The sequence below is a fragment of the Stenella coeruleoalba genome (assembly GCF_951394435.1).
Source record: "Stenella coeruleoalba genome assembly, chromosome: 10".
In the NCBI taxonomy this organism is placed as follows: domain Eukaryota; kingdom Metazoa; phylum Chordata; class Mammalia; order Artiodactyla; family Delphinidae; genus Stenella; species Stenella coeruleoalba.
Genome location: NC_137156.1, coordinates 94610399 through 94632443, shown reverse-complemented (window position 1 = coordinate 94632443; position 22045 = coordinate 94610399). Strand labels below are relative to the sequence as shown.

Here is a 22045-nt window from a genome sequence, read left to right as displayed (position 1 = left end):
TTTACAGAACATCTGGGAACTCGGATTTCAGAGGGTTCCCACTGCCTTAATGGATAAGAGCGGCTCCTGGTGCCTCAACGGCTTGTAAAGAACAACCTGGTTTATGCTCAATACCCACTTTCCTTTGAGAGTCTGAAATTGTGGTATATGTTAGGCAGAGGGTATCTACATGGTGCCTACCAGCTCCTAACAGAAACTTAGACATGAGTCTCTAATGAGCCTCCCTGCCAGACAATATTTCACATGTGCTATCATGACTTATTGCTGGGGGAACTAAGGGTATCCCATGTGAGTGACTCCACTGGGAGAGGACTCTTGGAAACACTGGATCTGATTTGCTCAATAATTTGCCCCATGAAGTTTTTCCCTTTGCTGATTTTGCTTTGTATTCTTTTACTGTAAAAAACAAAAAAACCCAATCATAGCCATGAGGACCACTGTATGCTGAGACGTGTGAGTCCTCATAGCAAATCACTGAACCTGGGAGTGGTCTTGGGGGACCCTCAATACACCACCACATTGGGAGAGTCTTTTTGAGATCAATTCTCACGCTAAGAAAAACAAGAGATGCAGAGGCAGATTCCTAACTGCATTCTTTAGTCACACAGATCAAGCTGTAACTGAAGCCAAATAATCTTTGAACTTCAGAGTTATCTGAGCCAATAAGTTCTCTTTTGTGTTTAAGTCAGTTTAAGTTGGGTTTTCTTTTACCTGTAACTATAAACAGAATTGACTTACACAGCTTATTATCTAATAAATCTCTTAACATTTGAAAATGTGACTAGTTGCTTCACTAAGAAGATACAGACTTAAGGAAACTAGAGCTCCCTGGAGCAGAAGCCTAAGAAAAACCTCAAAAAGCAAGTTCAGCCTGGGAAAGATGGAGAGAGAGGTCAATATCAGTCACAGAAAAATGAAATCACTAGAAAACAGGGAGAATAGAAATTAAGGGAAACCAAAATCAAGTCATGATAAAAACAAGTAAGCAGGAGACGGTCCAAGGGTATTTAGTGGTAGAAGGCCAGCATCTATAAAGTGTGCATAGACTCTCTAAGTGGGGAAGGTAAATTCAATAGAACATAAGCTCAATAAAGGCAGAAATTTTGGTCTATTTGCTTAACAGCTATAGCCCAAGTGCCGACAACAATACCTGGCACATAACAACCACAAAATAAACATTTTTAAATGAATGAAAGAATGCATAATTGGATAGAAAACATAAATCACTAGCTACTCTGAAATCCAGAGTAACCATGTTACATTCATACTTTAATTTCTTCAGTGATAAGAAAGTCAGACAATGTCTAAATTACAGAAATAATATTGAATATTGAGAAGCTAAGTTACCTAAGAAATATTTATGTAGGAAAAAAAGGTAACGAATAGAACTCAACATAACATGGGCATAGAAATAAACCACACTCATTAGACCTGCTTAGCTCACTAAAATCAAATCATGACAGATATTTTATCAATAAAAGGAACCACTGAAATCGTCTAATCCAGGGGTTCCAAAACCCTTCTGCAAATGAGAACACTCTGGGAACATTTAAAAATACAAAATTCTGGGCCCTACCTAGAACTAGCAAATCAATTTCTTGGGGTGAGATCCTGGGAGAGAGGTATGACGTCAAGGGATTTGTATCTTTATCTCTCCTTGGTGATTCTGATGATGAGTCAGTTTGGGACTTCTGCATTTTATCTACTCTCTTAATTTCACAGATAAGAAAATCAATACCCAAAGGCAAAGCTGGCTCATGTGAGAAATGATGGCATTTTACTGTCACCAGGATCAGAACTCAAGGGTTCAGATCCACCTAGTGTTCTCCCCATGACACTACCCTATCAAACTCTGGGTCAGCACCCAAAACACTCAGACCTTGCTTTCTGTTGGACCGGAAACTCCCTACGTTTTGATAAATATGATGCCTGTGATCCAATCAATCCATTTATTCTCTAGAGTTCAAACAGAAGGGGCAAGAACCACGGATGTGAGCAGCACAAAAAAAGATCTCTTGTATTCCCTACTGTATTCAAGATTCTAATTTCTAATACTAGTATTCAAATTAGGGCCACAACTTCTGAGTGGAAAGCTGGAGCCATAAAAATGAAGTGGGAATCTCAGGTGACAATATTCAAGCCCCCACCTCCAGACAGATATACACACACTTGGAGCAAGGCTTAGGGATGGAGGTGAAGCTGAAACATGACGACACAGTGATACCCCTGCCCTGACTTTAGCATTCACAATGTGAAAACCCACTCCTCATTTACAAACCAATGTACTCACTTGGCTCAGCCCTATTTTGTCTTTGCAGCAGATAAAACTAGAGTATAGGGACAGTATAGGAACCCTGAGAATCTTGGAATTTTACATTTCAGGACATGGAAGTACGAGTCACACACTCAGGAGCTATCAAGTCCACAGGAGTAATTAAAAATCGACTTTGTCTCATCACTTATACTCCATGACTCTTTCCACCACCGTGACTGTAAGAGCAACAAAAAAGATCATTTTTTTCCTGAATTTAGAAAGCCAATTAGAGGCCACACTGATCAGTCAACTTTTGAGATTCTAAAGGGAAAACTGTAGTCTCTCTGTACCTTACTTAAGCAAATGCAAAACAAATAGACTGATGGGGGCCTCTTTATCTAAAGATTGGGTGTTGTGTTTTCCCTGAATATTATTAACTGCATCAAGTAGAGGATTGTCTTCAGAGAATTAAAATGCATCTGAGTTTTCTGAGAAATGCTATTTACTCTGAAAGGAAAGAACCTGACACCAAACCACTGAATTAAACGCTTACAAACAGCTCAATAGCAAAAACAAAAGGCAGCAGGATTGTGACTTTGTAATTGCCTTATTCTTCAGAAATTAGCATTTAACGTGGAAAAAAGGTGAGGTTTGCCATGGCTGATTCTACTGTACATATTTAATGCACCATGCCATCATCCATTATCTCACTGGAGACTGTTCAGGTATTTCTTGTCACGTTCTAACTGCTGGAATGTTCAGTTCTATCTTTTGTTTCTTGATTTACAGTCTAACTTACTTGCCATAAAATTGTATGTGTTCATGCATTTATCCACTTCACTAAGAGCCTTAGAACCATTTGTATGAGCATATTCCATTTCTTCTTTGTAATTCAAAAAGCCCTTGGATAAACTAAAGGACACCTCATTCCATAGTTTTGTATTTATGAACCACATCTGAGGCTCCATTCTAATCAGTCCAAAGCCATTCATATCTGATGCATTTTTCTATTTCTTTGAGATTCCAATATGATTTCTGCTTCATCACTTACCATTTGCAACATACAACCATCATATTATCATAGGTGCTCTGCTGCAATATTCTCTAATTATTTCAAATCTGCTACTTTTTTGGTCCTAAATAAATTTTATATGCCTTGAGGACAAGAACCATTTCTCTGGTTACTTTCCAGACTTAGCTGAGGGTCAGGTACATCATACATAGTAAACAAACATCTTCTGATTGAGTTCAATGGTTGCATATTGATCTGGTTATTCACTCACTGAACAATTACTTATCGTACTAAGACCCAGCCTTAATTCCAGATCACAGCTTGTCAAACATCACGAGAATCACCTGGGTTTTGGTTTTTTTTAAATAAGGATATTGATATAATAGGTCTGCGTTAGAGCCTGAGATGCTACGTTTCCAACAAGGTCCGTGGCAATACTGAAACTAGTGGTCAATGAGCATACTCTGAATACCAAGAATCTAGACCAGGGGTTAGAAAACATTTCTTGTGAAGGGTCAGATAATAAATATTTCAGATCTGTTGGGCTATACGGTCTCTGTCACAACTAGTCAATTCTGCCTTTGTAGTGCAAAAGTAGCCATATGTAATAGATAATAAGTAAATAAATGGGCATGGCTGTGTTCCAGTAAAACTTTATTTAGAAAAATGGGTGTCTAGCCAGAATTGGTTGGTAGGCTGTAGTTTGCTTACCCCTGGCCTAGACAATGAGGCTACCTAAGACATGGACCCTTCCCTTATGAAGTTCAAGTAGGGAATATCTACAAGCATTTAAATTCTAAAGTTTCAGGAAAATGAAATACAGATATCTTAATTTTGTCAGGTAATTAGTAATTTGCTGCTGGTTAACAACCCACCTGATGTGAATTAGCCTGGACTGATCTCTCTAGGGTTTTGCTAGACTAGCAAAATAGAATATTGATAATTTTCCAGTATATCCAGTCCATGATGCAACTAATCAGCCAATTTCAGGTAGGCATATATTCTTCTTTCTTTCTTTGTTACTGTGTTGTTCTTATTTTGTCTTTTTGTTCTTAAAGATGACATTCACTTGACTCACTCAACCCTAGGGAGCAATTTTATATGGTTGAGAACATTTTGCTTTTACTATTGGTCCAGGATATGTCCAAGAAATTAACCCACATTGTAATTTCCTTGTTTTTTCTTTATTCTCTGTCTTTTGCATTATTTCCAGCCTGTCCTTTCCTTCCATTCTTAGCTCTGAAAATCTGCTAAGTAAATGTCAACAGCTATACATACATTCCTATTTCCTTATTATGATTGATTTCCTGAAAACAATCAATTATATAGATGGCCAATTAACGTGGAGAAATAGCTGCATGTTATAGACAATGTTCTAATCACTGGAGATGATCCTGGAAATTCAGTATTGATGTTTTTTGCATTCATATGTTTCCCTCTCTCTCTCTCTCTCTCTTTCTCTCTCAAGTTAACAGATGATTATTGAGCATAAACCACGTTTTGAGTCCCATACGAAAGCAGAAAGGAGGTGAAACCCATCACACTAAGTGTCCCAGCATTCTGGGCTCCATCTTTTCTTTAATTTCCAAATGACCATGATTTGCTTCCATGTGACTAATTAAAGTCCAGGCCCTCCTGAAGTACTTTGGACTATCCCTATAAAAGTTTGCATTGCCCCAGTTGTTTTTCACCTATTATGACCAACTTCTACATCCAACTTTTCCCTTCCTCCCTCCCTCCCTCCCTCCCTTCCTTCCATTTTTGGCTGCGTTGGGTCTTTGTTGCTACGTGTAGGCTTTCTCTAGTTGCAGCTAGCGGGGGATACTCTTCGTTGTGGTGCATGGGTTTCTCATAGCAGTGGCTTGTCTTTGTTGCAGAGCACAAGCTCTAGGTACATGGGCTTCAACAGTTGTGGCATGCAGGGGCTCAGTAGTTGTGGCTCGCGAGCTCTAGAGTGCAGGCTCAGTAGTTGTGGCGCACAGGCTTAGTTGCTCCGTGGCATGTGGGATCTTCCTGGACCAGGGATCAGACCCGTGTCCCCTGCATTGGCAGGCAGATTTTTAACCACTGTACCACCAGGGAAGTCCCTACATCCAACTTTTTCTCTCATCACTCTGGCCATCTGATAATTGTCACCACATGCTTCTTTTTTTTTTTTTACTTGATTCATTTTGGACAAAGCTTTTCCTTTAATTCTTCAAGCACCACTAACACTCAGTTGCCATTAGGTCATAGGGGAGACCAAAATTTACTGAAGGACAAAATTATAAAACAAGAAAGGAAGCCTGAACACCCCATATCTGCTACAAGTGTTCCTATGTTTAGTCCATTAGGCAGAACTATTTTTTCAGAAGTCCTCTGCCTGTTCGCTCCTTCGCTGCATCTTTTCAGACATACCTCTGCTCTCCCAAATGGCATTCATTTTTCTGTAGCCTATTTCCATTTAAATCAATGAATTTTTCTCTCCCATCTTCTCCAAGTCTCATTTTCGCTCTGCTCAGTAGGAACCCAAAGTCAACTACTATTATAACCATGTCCTCATCCAGGGAGGACAGCACTTTAGTTGACCCTGTAGAACAGTTTAGCTTCTCACTGTCTCTACTTGTTTCTAGAACACCCTATGGGATCAGCTTTAGCAAAATCAAAAGTCTATTGAAGTGTTTTCCCCCCAAAATAGCTTTCCTTTTCCATATGAAATATTCACCTCCTGGTGAGAATTAAAACAGCTTCAGTCAGCTTGCAAAAGAGTGATTTCAGTTCTTCAGTATTTTTTGTTACCTACCACACAACCAAGGAGGAAACTAATTAGAACTGTAACAAAATGTGTTAAAAAACACTGAGATCATAGAGAGGGGCTAGTTCTCCCTGGGGGAGGAAATGAGAAACTAAGTGAAGAAGAAATGGCAAAATATGTGTTCTTGTATTTGCCATGCTAGGTTGGTCTCAATCAAGGAGATTGGTTCCTTGACATATGTTGGGGTGGGAGTGGGTTTGGGGTTGCAGAATTGAGCCTTCTTTTTTTTTAATGGTTGTTCAGATGACTATAAAGGGGCCTTTATAATTTCAGGGCTGGAAGCCTGACCTAGAATACATACCCACGCTACGAAAGCTCTGGGACACTTACAAAAACAGGGCCAGACTCCAGGATCTTCTTTCAGTTACCGATTCTCAGGAGAGTCCTGTAGTGTGCTTGGGTCCCCATGGGAAAGACCACAAGTACTTCTTCATGAGCCCTGGACATTGTCAGAACATGGACTCATAGTATTTTAAGGTACTGGAGCTATTAGGGGTTCTGAAAACCACTGATACCAAAGTCCTCATTTTTACAGATACAAACTACAGCACCAAAATGACTCTTCCCTCATTGGTAGCAGATCAAAGGCTACAATCCACGTGTTCTGCTAACATGTGTATTCTTCCCACTACTTGGCATTTCCAGTAGTTTGAACCTTGAAGGGTACCACCTAGAGGTCTCCTCAACTTCAAAACTTCTGATGACTCAACCAAGCCCCTCTGAGGACAGAAGTCAAATATACTAGATATTTGGAATGAGTCACCTACAGCTTACCATCACATTAGCACTTGGGACAGCATTTATATTCACAGAAGTAGCCTAAAATACAACTGACTCATCTAAACTGGGCAGACGTGCCATGAATTATTATAGACCAGGATTTTTCATCCTCAGCACCACTGACATTTTGGGCAGGATAATTCTTTGCTGTGGAGGTCTTTTCTGTGCATTGCAAGGCATTCAGCAGCATCCCTCTGTCTACCTACTAGATGCCAGCAGCAACCACCCTCCTACCCGCTCTGCCAATCTCCAGACATTGCCAAATGTCTTCTGGAAGACAACACTGGCCCTCCTAGACTGACAACCACTGTTACAGACTATGTCAAAAAAAAAAAAAAATGGCTCCCCATATATAATCAAAACAACCTACTGATAAGACAAAGCTGAATTTATTGCTTAGGGCTGTCGGAAGAACCCCAACTTTCAAAGCTTTGACTGTCTTTCAGAGGAAAGCTAATGTTAGAATTTATTGGGAATTGGAAGTTTGATTTATGGTGGGGCTTTCAGTGCAGAGACTTGATTAGAAACATGATACAACACTCCAAGAATAGTGAAAAGAGCAAGTATTGTGAGTATTGTGAATATTTTGACTTGAGGGATTGAAAGAATCTTGGGGTACAAACTGTCGGTTGAAAAGTTGATAGGTCTTTTGGGAAGTTCCTATAGTGAACAATCAAACCATGTGCATGAGAAGAAGAGTATGGGAAACAAAGCATGCTAAAGGAGACAGAGGAAGAGCAAAGTGATGTCAGTGTAGAGAGCAGGGTGTAGTTTTGGTTCCTGGGGTCCAGACCGAGTGTGCGGGTGGTTTAGGTTCTCAGCTGTCACCGTTAGAACGGTACTGAGTGAGTGTTCTACCACGGGCCTCACTTAGAGTTTTTAAAATATTTTTAATTGGCCCTATAAAATACCAGAAGTTCCTTCTGACCCTGCATGGCATACATTCTTCACACATGCATTAGAATGCCACAGTCTTAGACACTGGAGGAGAGTGTGCAAACACTCTGAGTATCATACTTGCCCATTTCTAGTCTGCTGGGTGTAAGGCATAACTATGAGTTACCCACGTTTCCAGACTCCATAGCTTTGTTGTTATAAGGCTATAGGCTTTTCATGGAGTCACTCATGCTTTAATTAAATGAATGGTTTTTTTAATTTAAATTTTAACTACACTGAAACCAATGCCCCAAATCTAGCTCTGATGTCGCGGGGTCTCCAGGCCCTGCCTTCCAGCAGTCTGATTCAGATTCTTGTCAAAAATATTCTAAAGATGCCACAGCTTTCCTGCTCCCATCCTGCTTAGAGTGTGCAGTTCCTTCAGTGATGCATATGGAGAAGAGTTTCAGGTCCAGGCTCTGCAGATAGATAGCCCTGAGTTTAAAGCCCAGCTCTACCACACACCTCATATTCCTTAACTTGTTTACTTGTGAGCTCTTATCTGTAAAATGGGGGAAATAATACAAACTCTTTCATAGGGTTTTTGTAAGGATTAAATAAATTTAGTGTTAGTGAAGCATTAAAGTAGACATCTGTTGATTGGGGGTTATCCAGCATCTATTGAACCTATTTCTGCTATTAAACCCCAGATTTTTCCCTGGAGAATCACTGGTCCTTCATTCCTAGCTCATAAATTTCAGTTAGGTCTCAACCACTTCTTCCAGGGGTGAAGCATGACCACTAGGTATAAACTAATCTTCTCATTCTATGACATTCTCTACTTGCCTCAGAGACCAACAAAATGATCAAAACTAGGCCAAACAGCCCATCAGAGTCAACCCCTAGCTTTTGCTCTAATTGTAGGAAAGTGACACTTGTCATTAGGTTCAAATCAAAGATGTGAAGCTGAGCTGCCACAGTCATCCCAGCCCTCAACTCTCCTTTCCCCAACATAGCCTGAGATGGACCCAATCCCTTGTTAGATCATTTCAGCCCTTAGTCCAGTGGTTTGATACCAATTCTATCCATGGCTTTTCAGTTATGTGACCTGCGAATTGCTTGTTTCATTTCTCTTACTTGCAACTGCAAGAATCTGAGCTGACACAGTGCCTGGCAAATAGTTCTTAGTAAATGGTTTTACTAGCATTATCTATAATAATAGATTTCATTATACCTTCCAAGGCCTCCATCTTCAATTCGAACAACCTCTATGTAAATATCCAGAAGAAAATGTCTATGGATCACAGAGGCAAAAATGCATGTCATTGACGGTTTCTTAGCTACAGACAGATATTTGCTGGTTAGGGAAACGAGAAGGGAAGTAAAAATTACTTATTCTTTCTGTACTAAAACAAGCTTTGGAAAAGGAATTTGTCTTGTCTGATGCAAAATTACCAAAGATTTAGTCAGAAGACTCCACTTTCTGGAAATGTCAAAAGTGTAAGAGTCATCTGTTTATAATCTCAAAAGAAAGCAGTGCTTATTAATTGCATTATTGATTTGTGCCTTTTCAGCTTCTGAGTCTTCTTACAGAAGTAAGAGAATAATGCACAATTAGCTTCTCACTTAATAAATGCACCAATTTCTTTGATGTTGAATCCTATATTGGAAATTCTTAACATTCAAAAAGAAACTTGAGGACCAACTTCACTTTATTAGTAGATTCATTTGTTAATTCTCTGCCTCATTCTTTTTCCTGATTCTCTCACGTAGGTTCTATCTGTGCACTTGGTAGCAGTTCTTTAGTAAGAATCACAGGTTGTAAAGAAATTATGTATGGAATAATACATAATTTCATACATAAAAGGCATGTACCTGGGGAGGGGGATGGGAAGGCGGGTACTGGAAACAGATTAAGCTGAAGGCATTTGTTGAACTGACTTAAGCAAAGAAACCAAGTTACTCATTGTTCAGTTACCAACAATGTACTAATGTATTAACGAGAGACAGAAACTTTCCAGATATTAAATGCACACTGGGTCTCACTCTTTAAATGAGAAAGCACAAAGTTTCTTAGGTAACGCTTTTCCCAGAAGACAGTAACCTGTGTCTTAGAAGGCTTCACTTAACAGTGAAACACACTAGCAATTCCCAAATTCAGACATGGCTGAGGAGACCTCAGTATACAAAGAAGGGCAGAAGGCAATATTCTTTCCTTTTAGGACTCCTGAAAGAAAACAGGAAATCATCCTGTATTTCACCCAGCTTGCAGGATAGTACCATCTGTGAAAAGAGATAGCAATGCTCTGCCCGCCACCATGGCCTTGGTGACAGAATCCTGTATTTACAACTGAGGAATGACTCTGGATTCTCCATGGGATGCACTGTCAAAATAAAGCCATCTTTTTTTTTTTTTTTTTTTTTTGTGGTACACGGGCCTCTAACTGCTGTGGTCTCTCCCGTTGCGGAGCACAGGCTCCGGACGCGCAGGCTCAGCAGCCATGGCTCACGGGCCCAGCCGCTTCGCAGCATGTGGGATCCTCCTGAACCGGGGCACGAACCCGTATCCCCTCCATCGGCAGGCGGACTCTCAGCCACTGTGCCACCAGGGAAGCCCTAAAGCCATCTTTTATAGGCACATGTGTTTTGCTCTCAGTCATGGAATGGAGTCCTCAGGTACTCTCTTCGGTACTAACCACAAGATTCTAGAAGTGTCTAGTTTCTAATTAACTTGGAATTGCCCATTTAAAAATGGTTAAGTCAAAAGCATATTATGAAAGGGTAGGGTGGCATTTCCTATAAAGTCTATAAATCTTAAGGCTCAGATTATAGCTTTGAATTATTCAATGAATTCTGAGTTTTAAAAGTTTAACACTTCTTTGGCCAGGGATTTTACTTGTGTATGTGTGTATGTGTGTGTATGTGATATTGTGTTACATAATAATAAATTGTTGGGGAGGAGAAAATTTCCACCTCTACCCTTCTTGTGTTCTTCTGGCTAGACTAATACACAAGACAGATTAACAAGAGAAAAACCAATTTAATTTTGTGTGATCATAAAATTATGCTCAGAGAGTGACCAAAAGCAGGCAGCTCTTATATCTTTTTATACAAAGAAACAATAAATGTGTAAGGATTTGAGAGGACAAAGAAACTGAAGTTTGAGTACTTAATTATTGAGAAATTTAAGCAAGGTTTGGGCCTGAATAGTAAATTAGTAGGGTAACAAGGTTTGTTGATACTGGCTTGTAGGCCTGAATTCCCTGTCTCTGGTAATAAGGGTGTCCTTCTACCTCCAGATGCCTGGAGAGCATCTTTCACATGGGAAATTTACTTCCTGCTTTCAGGAAGACAGAAAGAAGAGTCAGTGTCCCTCTGTGCCACTTCAGTATATCGTGGGGCAGCCTGCCCTGAGCACCAACAAAATACATGTTGGTCTTTGCCCCAGTTTCTGGAACAGAGCTCCTAAAATGCTTGAAATTTCCTAAGTGCTGAAAGCAACAAAGGAGTGTTTGTTATGTTAATTAGGTTACTTTTGGAACTCACCTAAGGATGGGGGTTGGTTGCCAGTGGAGCCAATCATGTGATTAGAGGGTTGGAACTTTTAGTGCCACTCTCTCTCTGATCTGGAATGTCAAGGGAGGAGAGAGGGGCCGGAGACTGAGTTCTATCACCAATGGCCAATGATTTAATCAATCATGCCTATGTAATAAAGCCTCTATGAAGGACCTAAAGCTTCTCGACCCCAAAAGGACAGGGTTCAGAGAGCTTCTGGACTGGGGAACAAGCAGAGGGGCTGGGAGAACGGCTCTCGTGGAGGGCATGGAAACTGCACTATACCCCCATACCTTGCCTTAGGCATCTCTCCCATCTGGCTGTTCCTGAGTTATATCCTCTATAATAAATCAGTGATCCAGCAAGTAAAACACATCTCTGTGTTCTGGAAGCCACTCTAGCAAATTAATCAAACCAGAGAGGAAGTCATGGGAACCTCTAATTTACAGCCAGTCAGTCAGAAGTACCGGTGACAACGGGAATTTGCAATCGGCAGCCTGAGTTGAAGGTGGTCACTGGAACCTCCAATTAATAGTGGGTTGGTCAGAAGGACAGGTAATAGTCCAGGCTTGCCACTGTCATCTGAAGTAAGTGTGTGTGTGTGTGTGTGTGTGTGTATGTGTGTGTGTGTGTGTGTGTGTGTGTGTGGCTGGGGGAGGGGGTAGTCCTATAGGACTGAACTCTTAACCTGTTGAATCTGATGCTATCTCCAAATAGCTAGTGTTAGAATTGAATTAAATTCTCAGATACTCTACTAGTCCCTGCTGGTATCTGAGAATTGCCTGGTGGTGTAGAAGAACCCTCCTCCCACATTGGAATTCGTACTAGAACTTAGTGTGTGTCCAAACAATATGATATCCTAGTCACTTATTTTAAGAATAAATACAAAAGGCAAGTTAGTTAATATAGTAAATTTGGGAGAAATTATATCTGGGTAAAAATCTTGTATCTAAATAGTTTCTGACAAGAGAGAAGCTTTTAAAAATATAAGAATGTTGGCTGCCATCTGAACATACAAATGTTGATAATTCTAGGTATCATGGTTCCAATAGAAGATAACATAAAGATAATTTATATTTGAATTGGCATTTACTTAATGTAAAAATGTACCTGGTTACTTTGCAAGTCTGTGCCTTCTTGAGCTCAAAAAATGGAAGAAGAAGAAAGAAAAATCTATCTGCTGTACTAAATTAATGGAGTTTCTACTTAATAAATAATCTACTCATAGATAATCAGGAGGCAATTTTATACATTATACATTTAGCACATCAGGAGATTTCAATATAGACTCTTAAAAAATCTAATATGTGCTCCATTAAAAGGCAAAGCTTCAACTACATTGGGGCTAAATTAGTATAATTTTTAGGGGAAAAATAGAAGTATTCTATTAATTTCCTTTATGACTGTAAGTCCCTTGAATTTAAAACTGTGATAATTTCATCAAAGGAAAAAAAACCAACTGGTGAGCATTAAAAGTTATTTAAATATAAAATTGAATATCCATCTAAACAGAGTTTGTACTTCTGCATTGTAGCAGGTCAATTAGAGTTGAATACAAATAACGATGATTTAGGCTATAAAAAGAATTATTTGAATATACTGCTAGCTCTGAAGTTTTAAAAGGTTTATTAACATTTTATATTATTCACTGTGAACTAAAGTAGCAGACCAATTATTTATATGGAACAAAGTCCTTAAGGTGATTCATGTTCAGAGTGACTGCTTTAAGACAGCGCTAAAAAAAACCACAACATTCTAGGGCTTCCCTGGTGGCACAGTGGTTGAGAGTCCGCCTGCCGATGCAGGGGACACAGGTTCGTGCCCCGGTCCGGGAAGATCCCACATGCCGCGGAGCGGCTGGGCCCGTGAGCCATGGCCGCCGAGCCTGCGCGTCCGGAGCCTGTTGCTCCGCAACGGGAGAGGCCACAACAGTGAGAGGCCCTCGTACCACAAAAAACAAAAAAAAAAAAACAAAAAAAACCCCCACAGTATTCTAATATTCTGAATTTAATACTTCCTTAGGAATGTTGCCATAACATCTCAAAGCTTCACCTCATTAGACTTCAGCCTCATGCAATGAATCTGGTTTTATTTCCCAGTTATCTTTCCTGTGTGTCACAGAACTATTAAGTTGGGCACTGTTTCTTCATCTGTTTTTATTTCACACTATTACTTAATTCCGAATTAGGATCATCTACAATTGAAGCTTCTTTGTGCAAATTACAGTTTACCTGTTTTCCCGGTCCACTTGGTAGCAATGAGGGAAATGCACTGTCAACTTTCTGAAGAGCAGATATTAGCCAATAAGTGCAGGGTGGCCAAAGCTTAGCCTTTGCAGAAGCTGGATCAGTGAAAGAGTGACCAAGGGCAGCATATGAATTTGTGACAGGTACTATGTAGGTCTCACTTGAGTTCTGAGATTTTTTCCCATTTTGCAAAGTCTCAGGTCACTATCCTTCATAGTAGTCAGCTTCCAATTGCCTCTCAATTATTTGAAAATAAACTTTCTACTTCTTAAGGTAGTATAGCATGCAAGTAAGGGCTCAGACCTAGACCCAAACCAATCTGGGTTCCAATCCATCAAGTACTACATGGGTCCTCTTGGGTAAGTTACTGAACAGTTTAGCCTCAGTTTTATTGTCTGTGAAATGGGAATAAAATGGTACTATCCTCGTAAAATTACTGTAAAGGTTAAATATGATATTGCATGTAAAGTCCCATGCTTGGCATATATTAAACATTCAATAAAATTATATTTATTTCACGAAGTGCACATTTTCAATGATTTTTTTTTTCAAATTTTTCATTAGAGATTCCTTGTCACAAATCACAACTATTTTTTACTACAAATGTCTGTGGTAAAGTGCTTGGTTTGAAATACAATAGCAAATACACATTAATTTGAATAGTACAGGCTGCCAATACTTTTGCCAAAATAATAGTTGTAAAACACAGTCAAAAGCAGACTAAAATGGATGGTGGATTATTCTCCATTTTTATTAGCTAGTCATTTCTCCTGTACCACTGCCACAGTAAATTGACAGTTAACATATTTACAGACATTTGGGCAAATCTGAACTAGGAGGAGAGAATCCAGATTGCTGTTGCAGTCCTGGTCCCGTCTTAGCAAGATTTCGCAGGTTTGGAAATGTGCAGAGAGACTCAAAGTTGCCCCCAGTCCACATGATGGGGAGAAGAGATGGAGAGGTTAGGGGGAGGGCTGATGTAAGTTGTTAAGATGCCTTTTGGGGTGGATGCATAGGACACAAACACACTTCCCTTTGCTCTGTACCAACCCAGACACATAGCGGGCACAGGTGGCAGCTAAATGTCCTTTTTGCTGCCACACGCCTGTGTCTCGTTGGATCAGGGGTGGACACTGACGTAAACTGCACTAATTAAAATCACTCCTTCGGGAACTTCTAATTGGAGCTGACAGAGTTAAGTGTCACTCGAATACAGACTCAGACACTAAGAGCAGCCCTCAGCTACGTGGCGCATAGGAAAGCAAAGGAAGCTTTCCATAGAGAGAAGGATGAGAGTAGAGAAAAAATGACGTGTACAGAATAGGACAGAATGCTGGTCTTTGTGTCCAACGTGCCCAGTTGTATTTCTTGCCACTCAAGGGGAACAACAGCACATCTTGCCTTGGTTTGGTACAGCAGCCCAGAGTCAGAATAATTCTCCCCCCCTTTTTGCCTAAACTAGTTTAAGTACATTTTTCTTTGGCATGACCAAATTAGACGTAAACAATACAACTGTTCTTGTCACTTTCCTTTTCCCCACTAATTCAGAAAGTTGACTGCTTCTTTAAGAGATTTTAATTGTTTCAGTCTCAGTAAGAGTAAATTGTCCTTTATGTTCCACATAAAAAGTGCAATGGTTGTTCTTTCAAAGCAGAACAGAAAAAGTGTGAATGTGTGTGTGTGTAGTAGTAGCCACAGTAGGGACGGGTGTAAAAAATAATACAAAATGCATTTAAATGGTTTCCATTATTTTGTGAGTTTGGAGAAAATATATCCCAAAAGAAAATAATATAGATAACCTACAAATTCACAGGCTGTTTTCAATATCACATCCCATTAATTGCAGTAAACTCTCACAGTGACCCTGGGAAGGAGGTTTATAAGATCTATGAAGCATGAGGAAGTCAAGTGACTAACCCAAGATCACACAACAAATAATTCACCTTTGGATATGACTACAGGATATATGACTTTAAAGGCTTAGTATCTCTTCTCTTCTTATTGTTTCCTCTGTATTTCCCCCAATACATTCTATATTACACCACTCCTTTGGGATATTCTATGGTCCAATACATTTGGGAACTGCTAAATAATCCCTCTCTTAGAAATTGACATTAAACATTCATACTGTATATAGTCTATAAAGAAATGCATTCAACTTTGTTGACTCTAGTGTTTGATTAACACATTTTCCAAGGAATCATTTTAAAGCATTATTAAATGTGTTGCCAAAAGGGCTATTAATAAATTGAAGTGTTAATAGTTAATTAAAGATTAGGAAATGTTGAATAGTACATTGCTTATTTTTCTGTGTAGAGCTGACATTTGTTTTGAATGTATCTTCTTATTGTTAAAAATACTAAAATATATTAAAGTATAAACAAATAAAAGTCAGTTAAAATCCCATGACCCTGGGAGAACCACTATCAACATTTCATTGATGATACTATCATTTATCTCTATTCATAGCTACATGCAATCACCAATGGTTTTGCATAAATCAGATATAATCACAGGATGATACCTCATAACCATCCCCACCTTTCCTGTCTTTCTCTAACTCCACCTGCAGCAACACACCCCCCCTAAGTAACGAATGTTTAAAAATCTGATGTGCAGCTTTCCATGTTTGGATAGGTAAGGTGGGAGGGGAAAGAGACAGAGAGAGAGAGAGAAAGAGGAGGGGAGAGAGACGTGGTTTCTTGGCAGTGATTGTGTTACGATAATGGGATCATAATATATACATTACTCTACATCTTTCTTTTCTCACTCTCCAGTATAATGTGAAAATGCCTCCAAGTTAAATGGTATAGAAAAGAAAAAGAAAAAAAAATGGCTCCAATCATTAAATAATCCAGGAAAAAATACAGCTTCAGGCATGGCTGGTAACAGGGGCTCAATCAACATTTCTTTCTCTCTCCCTTCTTTTAGAATGATTCTTTTCCTAGAGAGATTATTCCCTTGAGTGGGGCAAAAAGCAAGGGCTACCTCCCTGCTTATTTACTTTTGTCAGCCAGAGCGTAAGCATTTTTATCCCAATATTCCCTACACTCTTACTCTTTTTTGCGGATTGAGCTGACTCAGGTCACCAGCGTGTCCCGCAACAAATGCCCTTGGTTAGCGCTGCGCAAATCCCCAATGATCTTTTCCCTCTGAACTGGACATTCAGCTTTCCCAAATCTGATGGATTGAATTGAAGATGGTGAATCGCCAGATAAAATGTGAGAGGGGCTCGTGCCACTAATAAGGTAACTAAACACTGAGCATCCAAAAATAACCAAGATCCTATAAAAATGCTAAAAGGCAGAAGTCAAAACCTGAAAACATAATATTCCACTAAACACCAAGAAAACATATAGCATAATTATAGTTCTTATTCTTGGAGTGAACTTTCACATGGAATATTGGGATCAAATAAAGCTACTCACCAAATTCTCTCGTGACTATCTTGGTCGGTCGTCACGTGGCTGAAGGGAACAGAGTCATTTCAGCGGCTTTAAGGTAGAGGTGATTTTATCTGAAGTCTACGGAGGAAACGTAAAGAACCACATGGCGAGAAGTACAGCGGGTGGAGCTGGAGTTTCTCAAGGAGGTGATCGAAGGTTTTATAGTCTCCTAACTGCACGTCTCTGCGCATCTGCGTCATTCTCTTTTCTGAAGATCAATTTCCTCTCTGTTCTAGGATTAAGGATGCTCACCCTCCTGCTGATAAAAATGGAGTTTCTATCCCCCTTTTTTCTATCTTTGTGTAACTTGCCACTGGAATGTTATTTTTTTCCTTTCTGATACTTCTCCCCAGAAGTGTGTTTTGCCAGTGCTTCTGAAATACAAAGATGCCGACTCCAGCCCCACTTCCATGTGGTCTTTCACTTGGAACACATTCCTGTTTCTTCACGTTCCTCGACTCTCGGTGCCGGTTTCCGTGCATTCAGTGAAGCAGCCACCTTGCTGGTCTGGAAGGAGAGGCCTCGTGTAGATGGACTTTATCCTGCAGCCCTGGCCCGGCTCTCGGTTGTCTCTCAGGCTTTGTGACCGTCCAGCAGCCTATTTTATTTTTCGCGGCTCCCAGTGGGTGAGGCTCTGCCCAGCCCTGTCAGCGTCCTGAAGAGAGGGGAGGTCTCAGCCCGCACCGACTCGGCTGACTGGAAGCCCAGCCTCAGGCATGAGCTTTTAAACGAAGCAAATACGTATGGTCCTGTGGAACCACACACAGAAGCCGCCAGAGCCAGGCCGTCTGGAGGTGCCCCCTGTGCGGCAGCGGCAAATAGCAGAGCTCCAGACGAGCGTGGAAGTTCCCGTGCCGCGGACGGGGCTGAGCTGTGAGGAACGAAGGGCCGCCAAGATGGCGGCGTCCGTGTGCAACGTCTAGATGGCTCTCCTGATGTGAAGCCTTCCCTTGGCGCGGAAGCTCTTAGTCGAGCAAAACGGCGTCTTAGAAAAAACTGGGGGTGTATTTCCGTCCTCAGTCGGTACTCTGTAAGGGCCAGGCTGCCACGAACTGGGTCCAGGTCGCGTGGGACCCGGGATCGCAAGCTCCCCCACGAGCTAGCGGTGCTCGGAGCGCAGCCGAGAGAGCGCGGAAAATAGCCTCGGAGGCGTCTGGAAAGGATCAGTCACCCTCAGCACGTGTTTAATTAGAAGCCGCCCCTCAGGCTGCAGCTGTGGAGATAAACAAATAGGCCTTTTTCACAGAAAGACTCAGCGCCTGCTACCTGGCTTCTTGCTCTGCCCTGAGGGTGGTGGCTGTTGAAGAACTTTCCCTCCGTGGCGTGGTTACCCCACTGGCCACCAGAGCCAAGTGACGCAGACAAGTCCCCTGGTGGCAGCCATGAAAACCGGAACCCCACCCTCGAGTCAAGCTCCTCTGTGGGAGATCCCGGAGCGGAGGAGCGCAAGATGGCGCTGCCGCCTGCCAGCCTCCTCCGCAGAGCCGCCCAGCGGACCCTAAACGGGTGCCGCATCACACGCCTGCCCATCAGGCTGAGGCTCCAGGACAGCAAAGGAGCCTTTTCCCACACGACGGCCAGCGCCCTCAAAACCGCCGTTTGCGCAGGGACCTGAGGCGGGTAAGTCCGGGCCGCCCTTTGAGATGCTTTCTCAGACCCGCGTACCCTTGTTCTCCCGGACAGCAGCTCTCCTGGTTCTCAAAGCTGAATGTTTTGGGGGTTTGTCCCTCGGGTGCGGGTCTTAAAAAAAAAGCTGTGGGGCTTCCCTGGTGGCGCACTGGTTGGGAGTCCGCCTGCCGATGCAGGAGACACAGATTCGTGCCGCGGTCCGGGAGGATCCCACATGCCGCGGAGCGGCTGGGCCCGTGAGCCATGGCCGCTGAGCATGCGCGTCAGGAGCCTGTGCTCCGCAGCGGGAGAGGCCACGACAGTGAGAGGCCCGCGTACCGCAAAAAAAAAAAAAAAAAAAAAAGCTGTGGTGCTGGATGTGGGGATCAAACTCTTCAGTCCTCAGGGAGGAAGCGCCGGGTTTTGAGTTCCCTCCTAAGGGTGGGTCCCGGCTCGGGGGTGGGGTTAGTGGCCAGATGGTGTCCCAGCCTCTCCCACCTGCTTCCATGAGGGGCTCCTCTCTTTTGCCCCATATCATGCATAGGAGTCACTCTGCCAGTTCTTAGGGGTTTTTTTTCCAGAGGAAATTGTTCCATATGCAGCTGTAGATTTGGTGTCATCATGGGAGGAGGTGACTTCAGGGTCCTCTTGCGTCGCCATATTGGAGGAGAACCTCATCTCCCCGTGATCTTGTAACTCCCCACGGGCTCATCTAACTCACTGTGTTTCTTATTCCAAATTCTTGACACGGAATTGGATTGGGGTATCTTGGGTCAAGTATGCTGGTTCCTGTGACAGTCGGTGTAGATGAGGAGGCAGTTGGCATGTTATCCAAGGGATGTCTGCGAGGGGGATGTGGCTACGGAGGGACCGCGGGGCATCTTACGTTGACCAGCAGCAGGGGTGTGAAAACCCATAGTTCTCACACTTCACACGCCTTGTGGTTCAGCTTTCTGGTGCTGATGGCGGACTACCTAAATTTGAACCCTGGGTCCATCACCTATTTGTGTGACTCTGATTTTTTTTTTTTTTACGTCTTTATTGGAGTATAACTGCTTTACAATGGTGTGTTAGTTTCTGCTTTATAACAAAGTGAATCCGTTATACATATACATATGTTCCCATATCTCTTCTCCCTTCCGTCTCCCTCCCTCCCACCCTCCCTATCCCACCCCTCCAGGTGGTCACAAAGCACCGAGCTGATTTTCTTAATCTCATCTGCAAGTGGGAAGAATGCTGACTATAGCATATCCTCATAGGGTTGTTATCAAAAATAAAGAAGGTAATAGAGCTGAAACTCTTAGATTCGTGATTGGCATGCAGTAAGCACTAAATAAATATTTGCTCTTATTAAAACAGGAGGTCCACAATTTCTGTGGCTGAAGTGACAATTTCAGACAAAGTCTCAATTGATGCACTGAATGAAATATATAGTGAGAGCTGAGCAAACTGATCGTCCACAAGCGCAAGTCTTAATAACCAGAATTATCGGGACTGGTGACAAAAGTTGACATTGAGGGCGAAACTCCCTGATCCCGTGTTGATGACCCCACCCACCGCCGCCTTTGAGCTAGCAGCTGCTGCTTTTGCACTAGGGAGACCTGCTCCAGCCTCCAGCGGATTCGTCCTACTCAGTTGCTGAGGCTTTTGCTTGATCACCTTTACGTGGAGTGAGAACTCACCCCACTGAAAAGTGATGGGTGGGTGAAACCAAACATGGCATATCCTTATTAAGGCAGGGAGCGGAGGCAAGAAAGTCAATTATGGCAGCCCGGAGCCCCCGTGCGGGGGCTGCCGTCCGGGGCTGCCAGCCACTCTTGCCTCAGGGCACCAGATAATAACTTCGGAATTGGCACTTGGACGGCTAGCCAGGCTCAGCTTCTACTACAGAGCGCAGGGACATGAAAGGCAGTACCTTTCAGAATAGCAGAAATGTCCTGAAAGTAGCAGGGCGATGGAATATTTAATAGATATGTTCTCCTGGTAGGTGGGTGTCAAGGAAAATGGTCTTAGGATGCTCATTAAATGTTACCAAGACATTGAGACAGAGACGGCACAAGAGGCCCAAGCAAAACTCAAACACTGTTTCACAGCCAGGATGAGTGGTTGGGTCGGAATAAACTCCACTAACGCGTGAGAGACTGTATTCTGCATGCACCAGTTATGGGATGAAGTTACAACGAAAGTCAAGAAGAGTTCACTAAATTCACAGATAATATTGTTAATACAGGTAAAAGTTAGGAAAAGCCAGGCTCCACTTGCACTGCTACCCCAGGACATTGGTAGCAACTTTTAATACTGATGGTGTGGTTTGGAAAGGACTTTTTCATGACGTGTGGGCTGATGTATAACTTTCCTTTTAAAAATCAACTCACGTGGAAGACGTCAACATGATCATGTAAATAAAATATCAAGCACAGCACCAGGCAAATAGTAAACATTCGAAAGCATCAGCCATTTTCTTTTTCTCTTTCTTGTGTAACATGCCCTCTGGAGTAAGAGTTCCTTATTTTTTTAAATTTGTATTTATATTTATTTGACGACCGCATATATGTTACTATGTGCCAGGCAATCTTCTCAGTCTTTAATAACTCATTTAATCCTTACAACAAATCTATCAGGTAGGGTCAATTGTAAACTCTTGCTTTAAAAGTAAGGCAACTGAGCTGTAGAGATGCTAAGTGGCTAACTAATGGTGAGGCCAGGATTTGAAGCCAAAAATGCATGCTTCTAGTCACTATTAGTGGCCTTTCTGTTCTTTGAAGACAGAGAAGAAGTGCATTTATCTCTTTTATCTGCATTTAGGCAGTTCCTGACCCATGGGATGCACCCAGTATATGCTATTGAACATCAGGAAAAGCAAGCAGTACACCTTCCCGAGACTCTGGTACATACCTTTACCACATGCACTAAAACGATTCATATTCTCACTTAAGAACTTAAAAGAGAGAGGGCTTAGTGAAAACAGTAGCTTTTTGCCTGTCTGCTCTACCAGTCCAGATGGAGATTAGAGAGCAAATGTAATCATAAAAATGGGTAGAGTTTTCACACCATCTCTCAGGCATAGAACCAAATATTCAGAAGCTCTATGTTGAATCATCTTGTCCATTTCCCAGGCTGCTTTGACTCTCCATTTGTTTTAGTCCCTGCTCCTGCCATGATGTGATAAAAGACATCTGTTAGGATGCTTTCTTAAGCCTTTATGTTGCAAGGGCCTGATTCCACCTTCAGGTACAACTAATTTAGGACTCTAAGGGTATCACTGATGTTTGGCTCTTCTTCCATCTCTTTCACCTGCCTTTTTCAGTTTGGGCTGTGTTCCCAGGTTCTTCTCTCAACATAGTCAACTGGCTACATCAGCTCCGGGTTTTATACATTCTCAGTCCTTTAGCCCATGAAAAAGACAGACTTTCTTATAAACTCTAGCCAGTTTTGTTATAATGCATAGGTTTGAATTGAGTTATATGCCATCTA

The 22045-nt window shown here is 41.8% G+C and overlaps 1 long non-coding RNA gene across 1 annotated transcript in view; it reads right to left on the bottom strand.

The window, feature by feature from the left end:
* LOC307193476 overlaps positions 1 to 19672 on the bottom strand; it is a 291931-nt gene extending 272259 nt beyond the window's left edge. The window contains exon 1 of the long non-coding RNA XR_013830333.1: positions 16946 to 19672. This is a non-coding gene — a long non-coding RNA (uncharacterized lncRNA). The remainder of the gene's footprint in view (positions 1 to 16945) is intronic.
* Positions 19673 to 22045: the final 2373 nt, after the last annotated feature.